The sequence below is a fragment of the Crocuta crocuta genome, unplaced genomic scaffold (genome assembly GCF_008692635.1).
Source record: "Crocuta crocuta isolate KB4526 unplaced genomic scaffold, BGI_CrCroc_1.0 scaffold93, whole genome shotgun sequence".
NCBI lineage: Eukaryota > Metazoa > Chordata > Mammalia > Carnivora > Hyaenidae > Crocuta > Crocuta crocuta.
The window spans coordinates 8,063,133-8,090,511 of NW_027529641.1; the positions used below are offsets into that span (position 1 = coordinate 8,063,133).

Here is a 27,379-nt window from a genome sequence, read left to right on the forward strand (position 1 = left end):
TGGGGAGCTGTGCCCTAGAATGGGTCTGGCTGAGCTTTGTCTATGCCAGGGCTTCAGTCATAAACAGGGCATGATCTCCATGCTCATGGACTTTTCTTCAGTCAGTGCTGAAGGATAGGTGTTCCCACACCATGATGGAGGCCTGCCTGGGGGAAGTACAATGAACAGGTGGAGGTCAGGTGAATATACTTGGTTACCCAGGGAGGCTTGGGGTAGACAGGAGTGATGCAGGAGGCAGGAGGTCAGTTCTGGACCAGCAGTCAAGTTGGCCTGATTTCAGGCCTGCAGGGATAGTGGGGTCTTCTCCCAGCAGTGTGGATCCCAGAGTCTAAGGCTGCATCTGGGGGTGGAGGGAAGGGCTGAAGGCAAGGCCAGGGTGGAGGAGGGCCCACCACACCCCTGTAGGTGTGAGCCACTCTGCTGCTTCTAGCCCATTTTCAAGGTTGTCATCCTGTGTGTGACCCCACAGTCTTGGTCATAAGCTGTCCCTGGAGGCCTCCTGTGTGTGCTGGGGACTCAAGAGTCCTGGCTCCAGGGGATTTTACAGTTGGGGCTGGCCTGAGAGGGTCAGACTGGAGACACCTCATAAAAGTTTGAGGAAGATAATGCATATGCAAAAACAATGACGCTAGAGAAGTTCTTCCAGCAGGACTGCCTGGAGGAGGTGAGGTTTGAACAGAGACCAGAGCAGTGAAGAGCATTCTAGGCAGGACAGATAAACCAAAATGCAAATAAAAACATACAGGAAATCCTGAATGATTGGTGTGCTCTTGGGACAGAGGACTGGGATGGCAGGGCCAAGTGCATGGGGGGAGCTGTGGGGCGAATCAAAGCCTAGGGCTGGAGGCAGGTTTTATTTTAATTGCAAAGCATTCCGATTGAAGTTATAAACAGGAACGTACCCGAGTTACCTTGAGCTTACAGAAGTCTTTAATTTAGAATTAGAGTTGATGCGTTGAGAAAACATGTCACTAATTTCATATTTAACATGATCCACTTTGCCTCCTCATTTGAAGGTAAGTGCGTTTTGCAGTGATATGGCATATTATGGCCAGAGAGCCATTTTAGAGCAACAAAGGATGAAATCTTCTGCAATTTGTCATGGCTTTTCTAACTATCAAAATAGCCTGTTCACATTGAAAGAAAATGCAAATGTGTTGGCATTCCATTATTTTCAGACTTCCTAATCATAGAAGTCTTGTGTTCATTTCATTAATTTGAAGAATAGAAAATGAGGATTTTTAGACCTGGAGTGAGAGGAAAATGGATTGCTCTCGTTGTTTCCACCTCCCACCCCTTGTCCTCATAAAAATTGGTATTAAAATAAATTTTTTGTAGGAAAATAGGCTTATAAGATTTATTTTACTTTTTAATTTATTTACTGATTTTTTCCCAGGCTGTGCTCTCTACGTTTTGTGCCTGGAGATGCCAGGGATTATAAGATTACAATCAGGCTAATGAGTTTACCACTGCTTGGGTCTAAAAAATAAATTGAACAAAAATGGTTTATATATATATAATAAATTTGGGGAGAGGCATCCACAAGAGAANCACTGTTTTCCAGAGGGGCTGTACCAGTTTACATTCTGTGGGGTTCTATTTTTGTTAAAAGCATGCCCGTAAGATCTCTCTGGGGGCAAGTTCTAAAATGATATTGTCAGGAGAATTATTCCAGGCATCGTCTAATAGTTGTAAAAGATTCAGAGTGACACATAGGTGGACCTCCTTTGTCCCCTTCAGCCCCCATAGACCTATTTCATAAACATTTAGATTCATATAAAGGATAAGTAACATAGAATTCGTTAAGTACGGACCACTAGTTCCATCACAATAAAACCATACCTGCAAGGGTCTGGAGTGGCACAGCAGAAAGTAAGTACAGTTGACCTCTGAACAATAGGAGGGTTGGGGAACCAAACCCCTGTGCAGTTGAAAATCCATGTGTAACTTTGGAAGTTAACTACTTATGTAGTTGACTACTTTTAGCCTACTGTTGACTGGAAGCCTTACTGATAACAGAAGCAGTTGATGAACACATCCTATATTGTATATATATTATATGCTGCATTCTTATAATAAACTAAGCTAGAGAAACAAAAATAGTATTAAGGAAATAGTAAGGAAGAGAAAAGACATTTGCAGTACTGTACCGTAATTATTGAAAATTGCGTGTGCATGGGCCTGTGCATGATCTTGTGTTGTTCAAGAGTCAACTGGATGTGGTGGTCCAGAACACAGGTATTAAAGCTGGATGGCCTGGGTTCACACCATAGCTCCCCTGTTACCACCAGTGTGGCCGTATGTGGGGTTCCTGCACACATGACCTGCTTTTCTTCTTTCGAATATCAGATCTTAACAGTACCTCCCTTTTCAGATATTTGTGGTCATTAAAACAAGTGGAGTGTACGGACACAGATACACAGAAAGTGTGAAGAAACATTTTGGCACATGGTATGCATCACTAACCCTTAGCTATAATTTACACTTCTGGAATGGAGTGTGCTGTGGGCCAGGAGCAGAAGCCAGTTTGGGCTAATAAGCAAAAAGGAGACTAGCAGAAGGTTGTTGGGGAGGGCGGGAGCTCACAGAGCAGTGTCAGTAGGATTAAGAATGGGGCAACACAGATGATGTCTAACTCAGTTTCATCAGATGCTGCCCATTTTGTTTGTTCTTCTGTTCTTTTGTCAGTTCATCCAAAACTCAGAGTGATTCCTTGGCCATTTGAGAGAGGTGGTAGTCTCTAGGAAAATTAAAGCTGGATTAGATCAGGCTTTGTGCAGGGTGATCCTTCTCTCCTTCCTTCTTTCCTTCTTTGCTCCCTTCCCTCTCCTTCCCTCCCTCTCTTCTTCCCTTTTCCATCCACCCATTCATTTAGCCATCCAGCCATCTACCCACTATCCATTTGTCCACCCACCCATGGTTGTCTGAGTTCCTGCTGTGTGCCAGGTCCCATGCTAGGAGATGGAGATGAAGTATTGGATAGGACACACCAGGTCTTTGCCTGGTGACCTTACATTCTGGAGCAGGGGACAGAGAATAAATAAGTAAGCCATTTCATATAGATATACGTGCTGAAAAAGAAATGAAACTACAGTACAATAGACAGGGTCAGGGCTTTGCTGTGGATGGGGAACTCAGAGAAGGCCTCTCTCTGAGCAGGTGACATTTGAAGTGAGATCTGTGTGATGGATGGAGCCAGTCATGGGAAGAGCCTTCCATCTCCTTGGGGAGAGGCAGCCATTATCTCTAACTTACCCTCTGAAAGAGAAAATACTTCATGCCTCTTCCTACTTCCTGTGTGGTGAAATCATTTGCAAATTTAGTTGCACATTGCTATTGGTTTTGCCTCATCATCTCTTGCATCTAGGGACACCAGGGGCCATGTTGCCCAGCTTTGTATGCTCCCACCTTAGCCTGGGGTGACACATCCATCTCTGTGAATCTCCATGGGCTCCTTGCCAACTCCTGAGCAGTCTTGGGGCTTGGGTAGAGTGGTCAGCAGAAGTTTGTACTTTCTATGTTTCCCAGTCCTTTCCCTCAGTGTTGATTTCTCCTTAGAGACCGTGTGTCCTTGATGGTTGGGGTCTGTAACACTGGCTTCTGGGAGTTAGAGAAGGTATAGGTTAAATAGGATTGGAAACTCCTTGTCCAGCTTCTGATGTGCAGGTAAGGGTTCATGGCCTTACATCAGGCATGGATGACTAAAGCACCCCAGCTGTTAGGGTGACTTGTCATTTTGACTCCTTTAATTGGAGCTCCTTCCTTCACTTTTCACCTCCAATCAGGAGGTGTCCTCACTCTAGCTAGGATTGGGTATTCCTTCATTTGGTTGGCATTCTAAAGCTGATTACCTGGTTACTTCTCTGAGAGTCCAGAGACATACAGTTTCAGATCATTGCTGTCTGTAGCTTTCAACCAGAAACTGATTTGTCTTTCCCACCAGATCTTGTCAGAATCAGAACAGAGGGGAGGAGGGACTGAAACCAACAAACAAGGTGACAGTTTTAATGGTTTAGGTATGATATACAGTATACACATAAATATAAAATCCTAGCTTTAACAAAGGATACCCAACTCCAGAAGAGTAAATATTAATGGTGCTGGCAGGAGATAGAGAAGACCTATCATTTTGGTATTTAATGTGAAAACAGATCTGGGTGTCTCCGTTGAGAACAAGTTCAGTGTGAGCCAGCGTGATGAGCTACCTGACAAATCCTGGAGTCTTTCAATAATCCTGGTGCATCTCTGAGCAGCGAAAGTTGTTGCTTATAATTCTGATGACCCATGACTATATTTAAACCTTTTTATTTGGCAAGCATTAGAGATGACTGATAGCTCCATTTTTATATTTCATGGTTGCTAAATGTGGTGCTGTTTCTTGACATTTTCATTATACTAACTTTTATATCAGCTGGTGAGTGGCAGCTCAGGAAACTCCCACATTATAAAATCTGTCAATTCTGGGTGCTATTTATAATCAAAATAGTGACACATTTGGAAATCTGGGTGGGCATTTAGTAAGAACACTGGTCACTTTAAATTCTGTTTCCTAATAACGTATTTAAACAATTCAGAAATTTTCTTTTCTTTTGGTAAAATAGCTAAAGGAAAGTTGGAAAAATGAAGCTTTAAAGAATGGAAGTATATTTTTTGAGTGTTTAAGAGTATAGCTGTCCAAACGCTTTGTGTGAAAGAATTTATAAGGCTAGCCACAGGGGCTCTTCTTGATTTAGTTGTGGAAAGCAGACTTCTGTTGATTCTATGAATGTTCCATGCCAGGTTTTTGGTTTGTTATTTTACTCTACTGACTCTTCAACATGTCTGTTGTCTCATTTGATATCCTATTTAAAAATTAATTCTTATAATAAGTAGGTTGGCTACAGGTCACAATATTTAATCTTAATAAATAGCCAGGAGTGTTCTATTTATATCATGATCAATTTGTTCATCTCTGTCTCAGTTTTGTACTTTTAAAGGACTTAGAGAATGTCCTAATTCCAGTGACCATGTGATGATCTCTAGTTTGGTATTCTCAATGTGTATTCTGTTGGTTCTAATTAAAAGTGCAGATTCCTGGGTGTGTAGACAGAATAATACTTCTGCCTCAAAGATGTCCATGTCCTAATCCCCTGAACCTGTAAATGTGTTACTTTATATGGCAAAAAGGACTTTCTTGATGTGATTAATTTAAGGATATTGAAATGAGATCATCCTATATTATCTGTGAGGGCCCAGTGTCATCATAGCGGTCCTCAGAAAGGAAAGAGGGGGTCAGGGGAGTCAGAGAAAAAGGTGTGAGATGGGAGGGGAGCTCAAGAGTGATGCCGGACCACAGGCCAGGGAATTCAAGCAGTCTCTAGAAGCTAGAAGAGACAAGAGACCAGATTCTTCCTCTTAGATCCAGGAGGAATGCAGCTCTACTAACCCATTTTGGACTGTAAACCTCCAGAATTGTAAGATAGTAAGTTTATGTGTTTTAAGCCACTAAAGCTGTAGTAATTGGTTTTATCAGTCATACACCTTCCCAAGTTGGATGGTCTGGGAGTTGAGACTGAGGCAGTTTTCCCTTCTGTCCACCCCCCCACACCCCCATACACATTGCAGGATTCTTATGAATTGTGGATCAGGGGAAGTTATTTACTCATATTTATTTGAAAGTAGCTGCAGGGTAATGATTTAGGCCTGGAAATCTTTGAAAATAGAAACATCAGAACAACAGTATTACATATAATGTTTATAAAGATACATAGGTACAACAAAAATGTCTAGTTTGCTTTAAATATAAGCAAATAAATCACCTAGGATTAAAGAACAAAAAGAAAGCACTACTAAGGTATAAGAGTCCACTCTGCCATCTCTCTTTGAAACCTACATGCTTACAGGTTTCTTTGGCCTTCCCTCCTCACTTATTCAAACACACAGTGATAAGTCAAGGCCCTCATGTTTATTCCTGATGGCACAATTCTTTTCTAGTTCTTTATGTGATGCACACACATGTATATGTAGTGTGTGTGTGTGGGGGGGGAGGAAATATTCTGGAAATTTCTCGGAATCTAAGTGGTTAAAAAAAATCAACAATAAGCATTAAATAGGAAAAAGCAGGCCTACATTCAAGGGAAAGAGAACCTGACTGATACTAGATTTTAATCCTCAAAAGCCAGTGCTAGAAGATAATGCAGCAGCATTTATGTTGCTTATTCATAAGGAATAAGGTTGTTAAGTAAGATTTTTGTAGGCTTTCTATATGCAAGGTTTCTAGACTCATTCATGTAAATGGACAAATAATAGTTATCTTCAGAAATACAATGGATTTAGTCTCTGCATCCCATTTCTGAAAGAAGAAAATTACTTGAAGTGCATAAGCCAAATGAAAGAATTTATGAATAAAGATAAGGCAAGAAATGAGAAGCATTGGTATAAATGATTCAACAGTGAGCCATTAAACCAATAAAATATAAAATATGAATAGTTGATGCTAATGTGGTTGCTTCAGTAAAATCTGGGAGGTAGAGTGGAGTAGAAAAATCTTACCTTCTTGCATAGAGCCTGTAGGTATATATTCCATTGATATATAAATGTGAGATATGTAATTTTAAATAGATATTAAAATTTAAGTAGAAAGGCCATGTATAATTCCCAAATGACTAGAAAAAGAAAATAACAAATAGAAAAGTTGACCAAAATAAGAAAAGATGAAAAATTAGAAAAACAAAAGATTGTAAAATACAATAAACAAGCATAAACATAAGATCAGGAAAAAAAATCAGATATGTCAGCTATCACAATAAATGTAAGTTGCTTAGATTCCTTTATTAAAAGACAGTGCTTTGGATCGATACCAAAAGCCAAAATCAGATAGATGCTATTGAGCAAAAAATGTGTTAAATGAAAAGATCCAAGGCATATGCAAGGAGATACCTGGCAATGGACCAAAAGGAAAGAGAGAGAGTGAGGGATACAGAGGGAGAGAGAGAGAGAGAGAGGAAGACTATCAATAATATAATCAAATAGAATGTAATACTAAAATAATTAAACAGAGTAAAGAGGCTTTAGAACTATTAATAAAGTGTAATCATCATCAAAGATGTTTGAAAATACATTGTCTGATGGGTTTTGATGACAGAAATAAAATGTACTAAGTCAGTAGAATTAGTAGAACATCACCTGGTGGAAAAGAGCAAGATACTTGTCGATACAGACATGGTAAAGACTGGTTGTTTTGGTCGCTACCAATGAGCGAGCAACTGGGAAGGATGTGGTAGGAATTTTTCAGAACACAACTTTCAGAAAGACTTGAGTTATAAGTAAAAGGACATGTATTGAAACTGTGAGCTTGAGAATGCCGGCGTTGGGGGGTGGGGGTGGGGTGGGAGTACTGTCTGACATTTATGCTTCATGGTTACGACCAGAATAAAGAAACCAAGAGTTCATAGAGATCCACTGTCCTTGCTTCTTCTTGCTGCTATCAGTGTTCTCATGTTGGGTTACAAGTGGTGCAGGCAGCCTGTAGCCCCTGTTTCATTCCCTTTACCTGAGAGCATAGAGCCTACCCAGAAAGGGTAGAAGATGACCAACAGTGACATTAATCTCATCTTTTTCATAAAAGAGACAATCTTGAGACAGTATAAGTGTCCATTATAGGAGGATTGGTGTCCACAGATGTCCACAATACATTTTTTAAATGAAAAACTGTGCTGTGAGCCTCGCCTTTATAAAACAATATCAAATGACATTAATAGAAAAAAAGCTAGATGTAGGTACATTAAAATATTGTCATTGGTTTATCTCTGCATGTGGCAGTATAGGTAATTTTTACTTTCTTCTCTATAATTTTTCATATTCTCTAAATTTAGCAACTTGAGTATATATTATTTATCTAGTCAGGAACAGCCATTTCCATCTTGAAAAAAAGGTACTCTACCTTATCTGTCTCTGATTCCCACTATAATTTCCTCTAACAGTGCAGTGAAAGATTGCTCATACAAGATGTTAAATATGTATTTTGAATAAAAAAGAGATTCCAAGGTCACATTTGGGGAAGGCCTAGTTATTCAAGGTTGAAATGTTTTCTTTCTGTACTACACATTAGAATTTCCAGAGTGTTCATTATTCTGATGTGCACTGTCACTCTTCATGAACGGGATAAACTGTATCATGTTTTCAGACCTCATTGACTATGGAACCTTTTTTTAATATGTGCCCCTTGAGAAAGAATACCAAAGACACACTCATTTATCCCCAAATTATTCATTTGATCATGTATCTCAGATTCCACCCAGGCCCCCATGGCCTTCGAGATCTGGAAGTATTGACTGGGACCTGCCTGGTTACTGTGTTGAGGATGTCCCAGGCAGTCCCCATACTTTCTTCTAATTCCCACAGATTAGGTGCTCCATTCTCTGGAATCTCCACGCTCAGGAGCGACTTCAGCACTGCCCTATCTTATTCAAATTTGACAGTCAAAAAACTTTTGTGAGTTTTGTTACCTTCCCTTTACCCTGGTCTACCCATACAAAGGCATCTCTTCTGAAGCATTAAAAGAAAAATTATTGATGCTTTTATAGAGGAGGTGGTAGAGATAGCAGATTCCCCTTGCACAGCTGAGTGTCAACAACTTTCAACATGTATAGATATCCAGAGTTCTTTGGCCTTAACAGCCACCAGGGATCTTTCTGTATTTTCTTCTCCCATTTAATGTACAGATGCTTGCCTTTCTCTTCCAAACTCCTAGAGTTTATCTTGTTGTCCCTTCTTTTCAAATCCAAGAATTAAACATTTCTTTCCCCACTGTAATTCAGGGGTTGTTTACTTAGCCCTAGAAGCCTCTCTGAAACTGTCACAGGGTTGTTAAAACTTACCAAGAGGCAGGAGAGGAGAAGATAGTTCTGTGGGGTTCTTATTGTAGGTGAGAGGTCACTTGCTCAGTGCCATTCAGCTGGCATGTCTTCTTGTGTTTCTTATGTGTTTTCCAGGGCTCCCCCATGCCATCTTCAGCATCTGGAATGATGTTGGCTGCTGTCCAGTACTTAGAGCCCGTTGCTCATGAAATAATAATTGAAGAAATTAACTGATCTTAATCCTTTTGGTGCTTTGTGGGCAGAAACACCAGATTTACTTTTCCCCATGGTACCATGAAAAATAGGGCAGTTTGAGAGCTTGTGTATAATTTAGGAGAGTTTCAGCTCTTAAATTGAAAAAATTTAAATGTAAAACAATCAGCTGTTTTTTCACAGGTATTATAGATTCTGGTGTCACTCAGGTGGCTTGAGCATTTCAAATTTTATGTTAGTAAAAAGAAATATATTCATGTTTACCTCTTTGAAAATTAATTTTATATTATCTAACAGAATAAGGACATAGTTCAAAAAGTCAAAGAGCAAATAGGACTACTTAGTTTTCTGCCCTAACTTGTCCAGAGGCAATTACTTTTGATTCTTAGTTTTTTTCCGAACACTTACAGCATTTCCACATTGAGATCTTGCTTTCTTTGATTAATCGGTTTTAGACATCATTTTAGACTTCTTATTATGGCAGTCAAGATTTAGCTTTTTAACCTCACTGTCCCTTCTGCTTTCCTTTTCTTACCCTCCAGAGTGGGTGTCTCTTATAAGTTAAATCAGTATTTGGGTTTACATTACTGCATATGCAAATATTATTCATGCCAGAGCCATGTAGTGAATTATGATTATTGCCTAACTTAACTTTTTCCCCCTCAAGTTGATACTTGTCTTGCTTTTTCATTTGCTTAATCATTCAATACCTCCCATTACTGTAACCTCTCAATACAATTTTATACAAAGTCAATTTCAGCAAGTAATCTTCCTGTTCCTCTTTTCTTCTTGGATACCTCATTTGCTTATCTTGGGTTGGTGGCTCCTTGAGCCTGCTGTACAGCTGTCATCCTGGAATGTGCTGTCATTTTTGGATTTCTATTTACCCATTTTCTGGATCTCAAGTCTTCTTCATTGTGGCCTTGATCCCTTGTTTTGGTGGAGCACATCCTATATTAGTTTCATCTAAAAAGATGCTGCATGGTTTCAACATACCTTCTCTTGGCTCACACTACTATAATGTGAACTAGTACTGGTCAGCCCGTATACCACAGACCTTTTGATTTTACTTTTCAGGGAATAGCCTGAAGAATTCTGCTAAGGTAAAGGGAGACAGAATTTATGGATTTGTTTTCAATTGGCCTTCCCAATTCTTTTTCCTTGTTTTAACTCCTCCTTCCCGATTATTATAGAAATGGCAAATGATGGTCTCACTCTCTTTTGTGTATTGGCCCCTAGGTTGTTTATATCTTCACCACAGATTGAGACCTATTAACTTAAAAGCTTGCTGGTTCTAGGGCACCTGGGTGGCTTAGTCAAGCATCCAACTCTTGGTTTCAGCTCATGGTTCATGTGATCGAACCCTGTGTCGGGCTCTGCACTGACAGTACAGAGCCTGCTTGGGATTTTCTCTTTTCCTCTCTCTCTCTGCCATTCCCCTGCTCGCTTATGCTCCCTGTCTCTCTCAAAATAAATACACTTAAAAAAAAAAAAGCTTGCTGGTGCCAAACTTGAAGTTTTCACACATCCAATCATTGTAAAGAATAGCATGAATAAGCAGATCTTTAAAAAAATTTCTATTTTAAAAATTTTTTAGCATTTAGAGTCTTCTTGCTTTGCATATTCTGAAAGACCCCCCTCAGCATCTGGTGGCTGTTGATAAGATCCAACCTTATAGTTAAAGGCCCCATACTGCTGCTGCCCCTTAAGCTTTCTGACCCAGAGATTTCTCACTGTGCTGCTGAGTGACAGCGCCTAGATGTATAGGTCCGTCTCTGATGCCTCCCTGCCTCTGCTGTAGGAGTTCCCTTGCCTTCCTTCCCTCCTGGATGGTGGCCAACTGGCCTTAGGCCCCTGGACAGTGTCATGTTGTAAGGCATTTCTGTTCTTTTGCAACCAGGCACCGCCCAATAAAGCTTGTTGTGGACTGCTTCCTTTTTTGGACTTTTCCCTTGATTAGCCTCTCAAATCTACATTCACTCACTTCTGGCTCTGGAGATGTCCAGTGTGGCCTATGCCTGAACTTTCTGGGAATTCTGAGAATTCCTACCTGGTTGTACACCTGGTTGTTCTGTTTTCTGCTGCTTTGGAATTCATCTTTCTCCATTTTGCCAAATCAGTGCCATCTCTCTATCTTTTTCCTAGCTTCCAAAGTTTGTTTGTCATCAATATTTATTTATCCCTTCCATCAGTCTTTATTCCTTTCTGTTTATCTGGGCTTCTCTCTGGGTTAGTGTCCTTTAGCTTTTCTTAGTGCAGCTTTGCTGGTAACCAATTCTGCTTTGATTGTCTGCAATAGTCTTAAAATTTTTTTAAGTTAATTCATTTTTGAGACAGAGCATGAGCAGGGGAGGGGCAGAGAGGGAGACACAGATTCCAAAGCAGGCTCCAGGCTCTGAGCTGTCAGCATAGAGCCCATTATGGGGCTCAAACTCACGAACCATGAAATCACGATCTGAGCCAAAGTTGGATGTGTAACCAACTAAGCCACCTGGATGCCCCATTAAACAGTCTTTATTTCACTTTTGTTTTTTGCAGGATGTTTTCTTGGTTATAGAATTCTTGGTTGGTAGTTATTTCTTTTCAGGACATTATAGGTGGTCTCCATGATTTTGTGTAGAAATTGACTTTCAGTTCTTTTGTTATTTCTTTAAAGGTAATGTGTGTGTGTGTGTGTGTGTGTGTGTGTGTGTCCAGTCCACCCCTTTACAGCTTGTAAGATTTTCCCTTTTCTGTAATGCATGCTCTTGTGCTCTCTCTCTATCTCTCTCACACTCTTGCTCTCTCTCTCTGCAACTAGCTAGCTTGGCTTTGCCGGTTTTATGAAATAATTTGTGGTTTGTTATTTTATTTGTTTTGGAAAATTTTCACCCATATGTCTTCCACACCCTTCTGTGTTTTTTTTGTTTGTTTGTTTTTTGTTTTCCTCTCTGGGACTTGAATTGCACATGTCAGATATTTTCATTATGTCTTACACTGCTCTAATATTATTTTTTATTTTTTTCTCTTTATTTTTTAGTTTGGGTACTTGTGTTAATTGACCTGTCTTCTAGTTTACTAGTCCTGCTTTCTGCTGTGTCTAATTTGCTGTTAAGCGCATCGATTGAATTATAAATTTTGGGTATGTTCTTTAGTTCTACATTTTTTCTCTTAGATTTTTAAAGCTTTTAATTATCAAGTGAACTTCTTTTCATTTGTTTTGTGCATCTTTTGTTTCTTGGACATAATGATTCAGAAGTTGGTCAACTAACTTCATTACCTGGATTATTTGATGGCCATCCCCTTATGCCACCTGGGGACTGATGGGTCAAAGCTGGTGTGCAGCCCAGGGGAGTCGTAGTCTTGTTTTGGTAAATCCTGACCTTGCAGGGTTTTCCAATGGGACTCTTTTGTATTCTTCACAGACCCTTCATCTGGGGTTTCTGAATGACAATCTTTGTCTTTGCTCTGCTTTTCAGTGACTTTTTGTTAAGGTTTATGTGCTTTACCCTCAGAATTTAAAAATTACCTCAAGGGGTAAGCCAACCCTGTGCTTGCATCCCAAGTCTGTATGTAAAGTCAAGCCAGACTTTCTGGCTTGTGCCCCAAATTGGCCAATGCCTCGAGGGTAAAAGAAGTTGCAGAGGTAAGCTCCCCTCCAGGAGGAAAGTTTCCTTCTCATTGCAGCTACTCTGAATTTCATTGCTCTCAGCTTCTTTCAAAGAGTTAATGTCCATATTTTATCTAGCTTTTCCATTTGTTCTTCATGGGAACACTGATGTGCTGTTAACTACTCCAGCCTACTTCTAAGTAGAAGACCTGAACAACTATGAACTGCCTTTCAGAAGCATAAGTCAAGCTTCCCTTATGCATAAATAATTACATCCCTCTAACTGCTCTGACTTATTCAGTAGGACCCTTATGTAGGTAAGACACAGCAACATAAATTTTAAGTAATGGTGCCTGGAACACTGTGTCAGGGAGGATTGATTCTTCCTGGTGTCCGCACTTGGCCAGGAGTGGTGCTGTGATAGATGAGCTTTATCTCTCTTAGTTGTGGGAGGAGGTTGCCCCCTGTTTGCCTTTCCTCTTGAAGGATTCCACTTCAGTACTTGACAGACATTTGAACAGAGCTCTTAGAGAAAACGAAAGCACATTAAGTTAAATGCTGCTTTTACACTGGAGAGAGCTGGTGAGCAGGAAGTGTTTGATAAAAGCTCAGGTTTTTAGAGTGCTGTTATTAATGTTTTGATAAAATACTGAGCTCCCTGTGCATTTTTCGTTTGTGATGTGCATAACGTAAACTTCGCAGTAGACTTCATGGTAGCATGTCCTTAAAATGTGTTTGCTGTAAATTCTGAATAAATGGTCCCAATCATTATTCTAAAATGTTCTAAACTGCTTCTATTCTTACAGTTGTTAGTACGCCACATATTATTCCATTCTGATTTTTTGCTGAGCAAAACATAATTGATTTTGTGGAATATAACTCTATTGATGGTGTAATCAGATATTAAAAATAGGATTGCAGAGTTTTGCAGAAAATATAATTAAAGAAGTGAATGTGTGTGTCTTTTCACTCCTATTCATAACTATTCTTTTCAAATGAGAGCTATTAGAGGAAATCAAATCTTGATTTGAGATGATTTATATGGAAAATAGCCATGAATTATATTTGTAAGATAATATATACTACTTACATATTTTACCCACAGGAAAGTTTCTTTTTGTACTCAGATTATTGCACATGGGACTGGAGACTTAAAACAGTCTTTCCTGAGTGTGAAATTGCTTTTGTGGTATGTCTTTGCTTTTTACAAGTGTTGACTCTTTCACAGAATTGGTTAGGGCTTCTCAGTGTTGACTTTGCAATTTACTGGATCTGTTTCCTCCAACAGATTATTTCACATCTTGGAGACTTGGTTTCATTGTCTGTAAGAAGGGAGGCAATGAGCCCCTCCCGAGTTGATGCTTAATGAGGTACCTGTTGTGATAGTCTTCGGTGAAAGTTGTTCCTTGGGTTCTACTCTTTGAAGCTAACCAAATGCTCTCCATCTCTCCACCCTTCCATGTTTTCCTGGGCTACCATTTTAGGCTGTTTTAAAAGTTTTAAAAGCTCTAGGGATGCCTGGGTGGCTCAGGCAGTTGAGTGTCCAACTATTTTGGCTCAGGTCATGATCCCAGGATCATGGGATTGATCCCCATGTCAGGATCCATGCTGAGTGTGGAGCCTCTCTCTCTCTGCCCCATCCCCTGCTCTCTCTCTCTCCCTCTCTAATACATACATACATAAATACACACATATATACACACATACATACATAATGTACCTACATACATAAGTGATGGTATTTTCATACAAGGCATATCATTCAGCCATTAAGGCGATGTAAATGAATACTTATAGGGTGTGATGTCATGAACATATATAGTCATGATTATTGACAACACTATGAGCCAATTTTTAAAAATGTAGTTAAATAGACTCCAGTAGGTTCCAATCTACAATAGAAGTTACGGAAGTGGTGAGAAATAAGTTGTTTTCTTTTCTTCTTTTAGCTTGTATGGTTTTCCTGAAAGCCATATATATTTTTATATATTGAACTTGCGTTACCTTTGTTACAAAATCCAGGGTAAAAGTGAGAACACTGCTGCTTGTGGCTGTGCTGCCTCATTGTGCCTACAGAAGTGGACAGGTGTGCAGGTGAGGGGGATGGGCAGTCTTGGGAGGCTGAGCATCTGTACCCCAAGAGCTGTCAGGAACATTATTTGTACCCAGATCCCTTGCTCAGTGTGGGGACTGCCTGCATGATAAAGGTGTGTCCTCTGTCCCCAGAACTTCTGCATGGCAGGAAAATGGGCACATTGATAGGGGTGTGTGTCCTGATGCCCTGGGACCATGGTCCCATAGCTCTTTCCCGGGTGGCTGCACATTCTGGTGCAGGAAGGGGGAGGCCCGAGTGATGCATTGTGGTGGAGGGACTTGGATGAGGCAGGACAGGTAGGCAGGGAGTCTCTGAGCCTGAAGATTTGAGACTTACAGAATAAGGTTAGAAGAAGAAAAGAATCTCAAAAGAGGAGAGGGCCATGGTCCTATCTGAATGGTAACATGACTCTGCAGAATGGAGAATATGTTTGAGGTGCAGTCAGGAGTGGGGGCAGGGAGACCTGTTGTAGAGCTGTTGCTGTAGTTCTGGTGGTGACGTGACAGCCAGGTAACCAGTGTGGGTGGAGGGTGAAGGCATGGGCAAGGGGGTGCATCCAGTGTGAGTTGGACAATGTGATGTACTTGCTTTGGATGGGATGTGAGCATGAGGGGGTATCAGGGAGAAAGTGGGGTAACTTCAGATTCCTGACTGGCCTCAGACAGGGCTAGGAAATGTTCCAGCTGGGGTGAAGGTGTGATGGCACGGTTGGCGCTACCGAGTCAGACCTGCTGATAAGGCATCCAGCAGATTTCCATGAGGCCTTTGGGTGTACACTCTCTGGCCTGGAAGGCAGAGAGGCTGGGGGAAGAGGTTAGAGACACTCACTCTAGGATGGAACAGCATCGAGAATGAGCTGTCCCAGGACAGATCACCTGTAGAAGGGAGGCAAAGGGATGAGGAGATGGGCAGGGGGTGTTGCGGATAGGGGTGGCTGTAGGGAACAGCGACAAGGAGAGGGGAACAGGACTGGAGAATAGATTTGGCTATTACAGGGGTCCTGGCCCCTGTTGCCCCCCTTTTGTATCCATACAGGGCCAATTTGGGGAGATTCCCTGCATGCTGCTAGCACGGCACAGTTGTGCAGGTTCCCCAGTCTCTGTTTGGGGGTCCTAGAAGTAGCTAAGCCTGTGGGTGGGTATAGATCATGAGTGAGGGGCGGGGGCGGAGGTGTCCCAGCATGAGTCCCTTCAATTGGATGGTCGTCAGCAGGCATGGTCCTCACTCCCATGGGGTGGTCAGCAGTATACAAGTGCTCCTAGTACCCTCTGGTAGGAACCAAGTCCCCGCTGCCTCCTTCCTCTCCTGTTCCCTCAACCTTCTGCCTCCTCTGGGCACCTCACTAAGTTCTAGAAAGAACTCCGCACCCAAGTCTCTGTGTATGGCCTGGACAGCTGAGGAGGACCAGAGTTGGTGTGAGGGAATCTGGACACCTGGGGGCGGCGGGTAGCATCTGCCCCCAGTCTTGACTGCAGAGGAATCCTCCGAGGGGCAGCTGTGAATGTACAGGAATTCAGCGGACCCGGCAGGGAACAGTCGCTCAAGGGGCAGGAATTCTGAGAAGGGAGTGTGCTTTGGGACAAGTTTAACTCAGAAGACTCGAGTTCAAGAGCATAGCCTCTGGCCCCAGGAATAGGATGGCTCTGCGAAAACCCAGGCAAAGGCACCTTTAAGGAGCAATCCTAGATTTTGGAGTTTGCATAAAGTGTGTGTGGTTGATAACGTTAGTACAGTGGGGCTTTATTCATAATCATTTGGAAACAAAGGAGCAATTTGTCTACCAGGCAGGTTCACTTCTGGTTGTAATTCCAGTGGATTTAAAAGTTGATGTGGGTCTGTGAATTTGCTTACATAATTATACTCTGATAGCTTTTCATTATACTTAATGTGATTTTAATGGAATTAATGTTCTGTATCAACAAATACATTGTTTTTATTGTGCAAAGAGGAGATTTCTAAAAGAAGAGAACCAAAATGATTTGCACGTGATTTTTATAGTATTCTTTTCCAGACTGGGCAGTATACCTGCCCACTTCATATTTTCTTTCTGATGTTGGTTGAGGGAAAGAGAGGGCCAGGAGGCTTTTACACACATTTGGGTGCTAGTTGGAATGCATCTTTGAAACTTGCATTTGTATCTTAAATTCTTACTATTCCTAAATTCTTTTTTTTNTTTCTCACTGCCATGTAGTATTCCATGGTATAGATAAACCACATCTTCTTGTATTCTTAAATTCTTACTGTTCTTCATCAAAGAATAGCAGCACATAGAATTGCCTGCGGCCGTCCGCCTATGGCATCTTACCTGGAAGACCAGGTCTCCCCCCACACACCTTGGATCCCTATCACCTTTCTGACCCTCATCACAGTGCTTGTGATTATGGTTTCCTGCCTCCTTACTCAGTCCTAAGGCAGTAAGTCTTCAGAGACCCTCAACATCTGTTCTGAAGAAAGGGACCCTTCAGTGCAAGTTTGGAATTTGGCCCCATCCACCTCTCTCACCTGTGGAAGGAAGCATTAGAGGGAATTATGTCCCCCTTACCCGGGTATGCCCACCCCCTTAGAAGGCAGAACCAGCTATTGTTAGCTTCTGTTTCAATAAAATGTTTTTCCTATTACCTATAAAACATGGGAAGTTGAAAAGTACAAGGAGGAAGCCAAAGTCCCACTCTGCAGAGATAACCCTGGCTGTCTTTGGGATCTGGTGCTGGTTCCTTTATGTATTTTGTGTGTTGGCATTTGTACTTATTTACTGAATGCAAGGGAAATTATCCCCCCTCCAAACCATTTTGTAGCCTGCTTTTTCTTTTCTTCTTTTTCTTTTATGTGGTGTGAACATTTCCACACAGCACTAAATAGTCTTCTACAACATGATTTAGTGGCAGCAATTGGAAAAGACCTAATAAATATAAGCAGTTCTCTCTTGCTAAACACCCAGGTCATTTCCAATTTTCAAAAGTATAAAGAACACTTTGATTAATACTTGGAATTCTTAGAAGTGGAATTACAGGTTCCAGTGGTATGCTAGTTTAAAATATTCATGATAAAATGCGTGCACAGATTAAAGCTTAGTATTTCAGAAAGTTACACATTTAATAGCAAGTGTTTCTTCTCTTCTTCTCTCATCCAGTTTCCCATTGTTAAGTTGCTTGTGAATCCTTCCAGAGAGAAATGTTTATGTATGTACCAACATCCATCCATTTCTCTTTGTTTATACAAATGGGATCATTCTATGCACACTGGGCTATGTCTTGTTCGTCAATTATTTATGTTTGAGATTGGTCCTCAGCAGCATAAACAGATCTACCTCAAATTTCGTAATGCATATATTCATGTTCTATGCAAATATTGAAGTTTATTTAACCTTTTATTGTTACCCACTCGTTACAGAATTTTGCTGTAAATATCGTTGAGTAAGTGACTTGGCATCCCTCTGGTACTGTATCCAAAGACTGTATTCCCAGTAGTGAAATCATTCAATACAAGTATGTGCATTTCCTATTTTGAGAGATTTATGAAATTGCCCTGAAGGAAGGCTGCATCATTTTATAATAACATCAATAATATTAAAAAGGAACTTCTTTCTTCTCTGTTCTTGCCACCACTGAGTCTTATCAAACTTCACCAAAAAGTTGGCAGCCTGATAAAAACCTATTTGTCATATTGTTTTGGCTTGTTTTAAAAAATTTAGAGTAGATTTAAGCATCCTTTTATATGTTTATCATCCATTAAAAATGTGAACATCTTTGGCCATATTTTCTATTGAGTGGTTCCTTTTTTAATGTTCATTTATTCATTTTGAGAGAGAGAGAGAGAGAGAGAGCACACATGCATGCATGTGAGCAGGGGAGGGGCAGAGAGAGAGGGGGAGAGAGAATCTCAACCAGGCTCCTTGCTGTCAGCACACAGGCTGTCTCAGGGCTTGAGAACCATGAGATAATGACCTGAGTTGAAATCAATAGGCAGACACTTACCCGACTTAGCCACCCAGATGTCCCCTTTCTTATTAATTTATATGAACTCTGTAAATTAAGGCAATCAACCTTTTGTCTGTTGTATGTATTTTAAGTATTTTTCCCATTTGGAACTGGTCTTCTTTTTATATCTCAAATATGTTTTTTTTTTTAATTTTTTAATGTTTTATTTATTTCAGAGAGAGAGAGCATGAGCAGGGGAGGGGCAGAGAGAGAGGGAGACACAGAATATGAAGCAGGCTCCAGGCTCTGAGCTGTCAGGACAGAACCCGATGTGGGGCTCGAGCCCATGAACTGTGAGATCATGACCTGAGCCAAAGTTGGATGCTTAACCGACTGAGCCACCCAGGCGCCCCTATACCACAAATATGTTTGTTGGCTCTTACCATGATAAGGCTACATAAAGAAGCACCCCAAAACTCAGTAGCTGACAGTAGCCAGTCTTTGTTTTCTGCTCTGGTTTGCAGGTCACCTGGGGTGGCCCCACCTTGGATTGAAGGCTTTGTTGGGTTTGGGTCTGTGCCATGTGTCCATTGTGTGATGGACATGTGATGTTGGGTGGCAACATGAGATGCCCCGGAGGTCCTGGGAGGGATGGCCACCTCCACCTGGAGTGTCCAAGCAAGTCCGTGGCCACGCCCAGCATTGGGAGAGATTGAGTACTCTGTGCACTCCCTTAGGAGGCTTCTATATTACCCGTCAGAAGCTGGACTTATGCTTCTAATATGGGGAATCCCTGGGATTGAGAGCAAAGATCCAGTCTACTATTATATACGAATTCTTTTACTATAAACATTTGAAATTAATCTTTTCTGTGAGATTTACTAATCTTGATTCTGTGTCATTCCTCAAAACACTGAATTCCTTTCAAGATTGCTTTTAAAAATGCTCCCATGTTCTTCTAGGTCTTTCAGGTTTCAATTTATGATTTACTCTTGATTACTCTGGAATTTATTTTGGTATAAAGAGTAGTAGAAAATAGGTTTTATTTCTTTCTAAGTGACTAACCAGTTCTCCCAATGCTTTTTATTGAATAGATTTCCTTTTTCCCTTTATAGTATTTTAATTAGACTTTGTGCAGTCTTTGGTCCTTCTATTTAAAAAAAAATTTTTTTTTTTTTTTTCAGGGGCAGTGCCTGGGTGGCTTAGTTGGTTAAGCTTCCAACTCTTGTTTTCGGCTCAGGTCATGATCTCAAAGTTCATAAGTTCGTGTCCCATGTGGGGCTCTGCACCAACAGTGCAGAGCCTGCTTGGGATTCTCTCTCTCCCTCTCTCTCTCTCTCTCTCTGCCCCTTTCCCTACATTCTCTCTCTCTCTCCCTCTCTCTCTGTCTCTCTCATATTAAATAAACTTTAAAAAAATTAAAAAATGATTTTTTTGTATCAAATATAAGGACTTATACATCCTCAGTAGATATTTAAGAGTTTGATATTGTTCTTGCTCATTTCATGTTAGTCTCTGTGTTCTAAGTTATTCTGACTTTTTGCTTGCTATTATAAATGGAATATTTAATTCCATTCTCTTTTCTAACCAGTCTTTGCATGCATATAGGAAAGCTATTTTTTTTTTTTTTTTGTAGTTCATGAGCTTATATCCTGACACTGTAACGTGAGTGAGTGCTTTAATTTTCTCATCAGTGCAGTGAGGCATGAAACTCACACATACCTTTTACGGTTGTCAGGATACAAAGAGTTGAAGTATAAGGCCTTAGTAGGTGTACGTCATATAGTCAATGTCCACTAAATGTAACTAGTGTCATAATTTTAAAATATATTAATTTCCTAACCATATGATTTACTGAATTCTTCTGATTGGTCTCTTATTCTTTTTGATCAGTTTGCTTCAGTGTTCTAGTTAGGGAAGCGTTATCATTTCCAAGTGGTAATAATTTTGCCTCCTCTTTCCATATTTATAACTTTTTTTTCTTTTTTTGGTTTTATGAGCTAGTTGTAATCATTTTCTACTGCTATAGAACAAATTACCACCAGCACAGTGGCTTAAAACAGCATAGATTTAGTGAGTCTGGAGTTTGCATGGGTCTGGAGTCTGAGATATTTAGGTTTTCTGCTCAGGGTCCGAAGGCTGAAGTCAAAGTGAGGCCACATGCATTTTCATCCAGAGACTTGATGAGGGAAAAATCTATCCTCAGGTTATTGGCCCAGTTCATGTGCATGGCTGTATGACTGAGTCCCTATCTTCTTGCCATCTAACAGGTGGAGAAGATCCAGCTGTTAGAACCGCTTTCAAGACACAGCAGCTTGCTTCTTTCAGACAGCAGCAGGTTCTCCATTGTGTTTCAGATCTTTGACTTCACCAAGGGCCCAGACTCAAAGGGTTTGCCTGATGAGGTCAGGCCCACCCAGGAGAATCTTCCTTTTGATTAACTCAAAACCAAACTTTTTTGGAACCTGAGCATATGGAAAAATCCTTTCACCTTTATCATATAGAGCAGCCTAACCACAGGACTGAAATTCACCACATTCACAATCCCACCCACACTCAGAAAGATGGGATTCTATAGGAGGTATACACCAGAGATGGGGATCTTGGGGACCACCTCATACTTCTGCATACCACACTGGTATTTTCATATTAATTTTAAATATATGTAGCAATTGTGAGCATCTTTATTTTGTCCTATTAAACTAAGGGTTTTTTTTTTTTTCATTAAAAATAGTGATTGAATTTTATCAAATGCCACTTATACCTCTGGAATGATATTTTTCAGTTTTGTCATATTACTATGATTAATTTTATTACTGTTTCCTCTTCCTGAACCATCTTTTCATTCCTGACTTGAACCCCTTGTCTTGTTCTTTATTCTTCTAATTGTACTGCTGACTTCTATTTTCTAACATTTTATTTAAAAATTGTATACCTCTGTAAGTAAAATTAGTCTGTTTTCTATTCTTGTGATATTTTACAGGTTTATAACTATTATGCTGACCTTTTTAAAAAGAATTTGAAAAAGTGCCTTGTTTTTTCTCTCTGTGCTCAGAAAAAATTTAAATAGTGTTGGAAATCTCTAGACCGTAAAGCTTTTGAAGAATTTGCCTGTGGCTGTTTGACCACTTTCCCAATTTCTTGGTGTTTGTAGGTAAATTTGGGTTTTTGAATTTGGGGGGACTTCATTGTAGTAATTTTTATTTTCCTAGAATTCTGATCAGCTATAACATCCTAGGTGCTATTGACTGATGTCCCCCTATTTATGTTTATGTCCCCCTAAAATTCACATGTCAAATCCTCATTCCCAGTGTGATGGTGTTTGAAGATGGAGTCATTGGCAGGTAGTGAGGTCACAAGAGTGGAACCCTCATGAATGAGATTACTGCCCTTATAAGAGAAACTCCAGAGAGCGCCCTTGTCCTTTCTACCATGTAAGGCCGTATGAGAAAATGGCTATCTATGATCCAGGAAGTGAGCCCTCACCAGACATTGATTCCATTGGTACCCTGATCCTGGAAAAAGGACATAATCCTGGAGGCATTGCAGGTCTCTGGAGTCCACTACCCCACCCTCAAACAAACAGCACACAATAAAAGCCAGAGCAGCAGGTGGCTAGAGCCAGAGCGGCAAGAAGCAGGGTCAGAGCAGTACATGGCTGGAGCAAGCATGTGCCTTGAGCATGAATGTGCACTCTAAAATGAGATGGAGGGGCGCCCGGGTGGCTTAGTCGGTTAAGCGTCTGACTTTCGCTCAGGTCATGATCTTGTGGTTCGCGGGTTCGAGCCCCGCGTCGGGCTCTGTGCTGACTGCCAGCTCAGAGCCTGGAGCCTGTTTCAGAGTCCGTCACTCCCTCTCTCTCTGACCCTCCCCTGCTCATGCTGTCTCTCTCTCTCCTAGAAATAAATAAAACATTAAAAAAAAAGAATGAAATGGAGTGGGGAGGGTTCAGATGATTTCCATGCTGATCCATGAGCTGAACCCCTTGGAGATCACAGTATTTCTAGATGCTGTGTGCTTCCTGGTTACTGGCAGAAGTACTGGGAAAATTTCTCCATTTTGGGTCCACAGAACCTCACTGATTAAGAGCAAGCAATGTGTTAACAACAAAAGACTTCCCAGCCTGCAAGCATCAAAGAAATCGAACTGCAATAAGTGAGAGTCAACAGAAACAACAGGCAACAGACTTAGATACCTTCTTTCACTATACATCTTCGACTCTAGACATCTGCATATGAAATATTTAAAGCAATTATGGGCAGAATCATACAGATGAGCATGCAGCCAGAAACTGTCTGAAACAAATAGTCGTATTTGGGGAAAGATAAAAGCAGAACTTGTAAATACATAAAATACGAACGTTAAAATTCTCTAAACAAATGCAAATGTTCAACAGCTGATGAAACGTACTTCAGGGAAAATTGGTCATCTGGAAGGCAAACCTAAGGAAATTTTTCAGAACAAAATACTGAATGACATGGGTATGGAGTATGTGAAAGGAGAACTAAGAGATTTGGAGGATGGAATGTACATGCGGCTGTTTGAGTCCCTGACAGAGTGAATGTAGGAGAGGTAATATTTGAAGATGTACTGGCTATATAGATTCATGAAAGATATAAATTCAGTTTCAGGGGCACCTGGGTAGCTCACTTAGTTGAGCGTCTGACTCTTGATTTCAGCTCAGATCATGATCCCAGGGTCATGGGATTGAGCCCTGTGTTGGTTTCTGCACTAAGCATGGAGCCTGCTTAAGATTCTGTCTCTTTCTCCCTCTGTCCCTCTCTGGCTCATGCTCTCTCTCTAAAATAATAATAATAAAAATCATAGTTTCAGAAGCACAGTACATCCCAAAAAGCATAAATAAAAAGAAATCCGTACCTACACATATGCAAAAACCCCAGAACACTAAAGGCAAAAAAAATTTTAAAGATTTAAAAATCTTTAAAGAGTAAGGACAGCTTCACATTTCAAGGAACAACAGTGAAAAGGACATCCAACTTCCTGATGGCAACAGTGGAGGCTGGGGGCACCTGAGTGGCTCAGTTGGTTAAGCATCCAACTCTTCATTTCAGCTCAGGTCATGATCTCATGGTTTGTGGGTTTGAGCCCTGCACCAGGCTGTGCAATGACAGTGCAGAGCCTGCTTGGGATTATTTCTCTCTCCCTCTTTCTCTGTTCCTCCCCTGCTTGTGCTCATGAGCTCTCTTTCCCTCCTCTCAAAATAAATAAAAGAATAAAACAGTGGAGACCGGATGACAGTGGAATAGAATCTTCAGACTGTTGAGAGAAGAAACTGTCAGTTTAGAACCATGTACCCAGTAAAACTACTTTCTAAGTATGAAGGTGAAGTAAGACATTTCCAGATAAGCAAAAAACTGGAGTTTACCACCAGAAGGTCTGTACTAAAGGAAGTTCTGAGTCAAAGGTTCATGCCTTGTGGGATAGCAGTCTAGGGAAATCTGGGGAGCCCATCTCAGATTAAGGGTTTTAAATGTGTAAAATGAAATAGGATTACGAAGGAAACCAATTATTTTGAAGTATTTTAAAATAAACAATTTTAGGAGCCCTGGTGGCTCAGTCTGTAAGTGTCTTAACTCTTGATTTCAGCTCAAGTCATGATCTCACAGTTTGTGGGTTCAAATCCTGCATTGGGCTCTGCACTGACAGCACAGAGCCTGTTTGGTATTTTCTCTCTCCCCCTCTCTCTGCCCCTCATGTACTTTCTCTCTCTCAAAATAAATATTTTAAAAATGTTTTAAAAATGTGTTACAATAATACATATGCTACTTTATTAACTCATTAAATAACAAAATCCAGTTGTGGTATAGTAACTACCCTAATTTCAGAGTAAACAGCCCTGGTGAAAGACTGCATCTCACAAGGCAGAGCCAGGACAAGTGAGTTTGGTACCAAGCAGTATATGAAGTAATTTACATCAAAGAAACATTCACTGCAGAACAGACTATGTTGCATTTTACTTGGATTTCCTTTTGACTCCTGGGTTATTTAGAATATCTTAAAACATTTTACTTTTTTCTTTCATGGGGATGTCTTTCTAATCAATTTATAGTTTTGGTACTATACAATGAGAGAATGAAAGCTATAGAATTCTTTTCTATCATGGAGGAAGTAGGCTGAGAAGGAGATTGGCTTTCCTTGTGGATGTTTTGAGTTTGACATATTGATGCAGGCTCCAGTGGGAGGTGGCATGGAGAAAGTCAGAGCTACAGGTGAGCGTGAAGGGTTAGGAGAGAGAATGGTGGGTTGGGAATTGTTCTGAAGGAAGGAGGCAGAAGCCATGGCTATGGAGTGGATGTGAAGATGCATATGTTTCCCAGAAGGGAGCTGAGATGGACATCGAAGGCTGAGCGTTTGCATGCTGGAGTGAGCCATGCCATGTGGCCCCAGGGGACCCAGACACAGAGAACCACTCGGAAAGAAAAGAAACTATAAGTAGAATAAATTAAGAGGTTCAGCCATTCCATGAATTGGAATGGAGACTTGCATAGCACAGGTCTGAAATCTGAAAAGCTTTGAGAGACAGGGTCAGTAGACTTCTTTCATTCGGGGCAGCTCAGAATATTATTTGCTCCATTTTTTTGCAACAACAGTTCTTTCTGCTAAAACCATGAACCCTGGCTTCTTAGTGGTAAATTGATACCGCTGTAGCTGTTAGGCACACCTTCCATATGTTTCCTGAAAGAATTTAATTGGCTTTCAAGTTTGCGTTCTAGAAGGACTTTCTTCCCTACCTAAAATGTTGCATTACCATTTGCCTTTGAACTAGAAATGAAGCTCCAAAGAAAATTCTTGATTTGGGGCAATGAAAGAACTTTTCAATCTTAGAGGACAGGATTTAAAGAGCTAATTTATTCCAGGCCTCTGTGTTCAGACAGTAATACCAATCAAACAGGAAGGCCTTTGGCTCCAAAGATGCCATTACTTCCTGGCAGTCTATTATCCCCTTTCATCACCCTCAACAGCAGGAAATTCTGTCTCATTTTTAATATTATCTCTTGCCTCTATTTAGGCTGGGTGGGAAGTGGAGAAAAAAGTGGGTTAGTGTCCTTTTTAACAACTTGCAGGTGCTTGAAAAGTTAAGTCCCTCTCTCTCTCTGAACAATATCATGCCTTTCCCAGGTTATTTTTTTTTTGGCCTTTCTTTCACAGCCTCTTAATCGCACGTTACTCTTCTTTGACCCTCTTCAATTTCTTCATATTCTGTGTAAACTGTGGACTTTGAATAATGATATTGGCAAATTAAATGGGACAAAGGTTTCATGAGCTGCAGTAATTTCGCGGCTAACTAGCTCCATGGCCCCGTTCCTCACCAGAGTGGTACAAAATAAACCCGAGGAATTACTGAGCTGGTGGAACATGCAACATAATTCTCACCGGTAGCTGGAATTGAGCAAAAAATAATTCAAACTCAACCTGATCATTTCTGAGCAGGGATACACTCCATCCTGCTCTGTTGCCAAGTGGACCAGGAGGCATCCTCAGGGAAGAGGCAGTCTGGCACCCAGGCTTTGAAGACTCTCCTCCATGCCATTCTCTTGTGCCCCCTCCCTTGTTAGAGAGGGTTCTAGTCCAGAAGAGCAGAGAAGTCAGCTTCTGGTGGGAGACACGGGGAGAGAGTGGACATTTGAAAACAAGAATCCCATATTGCACTCAGGTTGTATTAGTGTATTAATAAGCTCGGGCTGCCATAACAAAGTCCCATAAACTGGGTGGCTTAGCCAACAGTTAAGTTAACCTCCCAGTTCTGGAGGCTGGAAGTCTGAGATCAGGGTTGGGTTCTGGTGAGGACCCCCTTCCAGTCTTGCAGACTGTCAAAACCTCACTGTGGGGGCTCCTGGGTAGCTCAGTCAGTTGGGCATCCAACTCTTGGTTTCATCCCAGGTCATGATCTCATGATTTGTGAGTTCAAGCCCTGCCTTGGGCTCTGCGCTGATTGCGTGGAGCCTGCTTGGGATTCTGTCTCCTTCTCTCTCTTCTCCTCCCCTGCTCACTCTCTACCTCTCTCTCTCTCAAAAATAAACATTAAAAAAAAAAACTTCTCTATGTCCTCACATAGCCTTTCCATGGTGTGTGCATATGTGGAGAGAGAGAGAGAGAGAGAGAGGGTGAGAGATCCTTCTCATCCTGTAAGACCACCATCCCATCCTGAAGACCCACCCTTACAATCTAATCTAATGTTAATTCCCTGCTAAAGGTCCTACCTCCAAATACCATCACATTAGGGGTTAGGACTTCAACATACAGATTTGGGTAGGACACAAACATTTAGTCCATAATAAGTAGTTTTCTATGTTGTGTAGCAAACTCCCACAGCTTAACACAATATCATTTAGTTTTCTTAGGTCAGAAGTCTAGACGTGGCTTAGCTGAATCAACTGGTCAGGGTCTTACAAGTCTGCAGTCAAGGTGTTGCCAAGGTAACATCATTTTAAGAGTTGCTGGGTAGGATCGCCAGAGCGTAAATTATATTGATAATTACCATAGTTGATCATTGATTATCATATTGATAATCAAGGTCATAGGTCATCAGGGAACATCACAGGGTTTCCATACCCACTGTGTTTGATGGTTTTATTTTTTTTCATTATATAGGGGAATTGAATCCATCCCCAATTACAGTCATTAATGATTCTTAGAAATGTAAAGTTTTCCCCAGTAAAGCAAATTGTTCATATTTGTTGGAAGTAAAATTATTTGAGGGGATTCA

General features: G+C 40.9%; 1 protein-coding gene and 1 non-coding gene across 2 annotated transcripts in view; both read left to right on the top strand.

The window, feature by feature from the left end:
* The window catches only part of ENTREP2 (endosomal transmembrane epsin interactor 2), a 448,581-nt gene that overhangs the window by 157,004 nt on the left and 264,198 nt on the right, over positions 1-27,379 (top strand). The gene's annotated exons all lie outside the window — the stretch shown is intronic.
* On the top strand, positions 22,367-22,451 carry TRNAE-UUC (transfer RNA glutamic acid (anticodon UUC)). The gene has a single exon. It is a non-coding gene; the product is annotated as a tRNA-Glu (tRNA).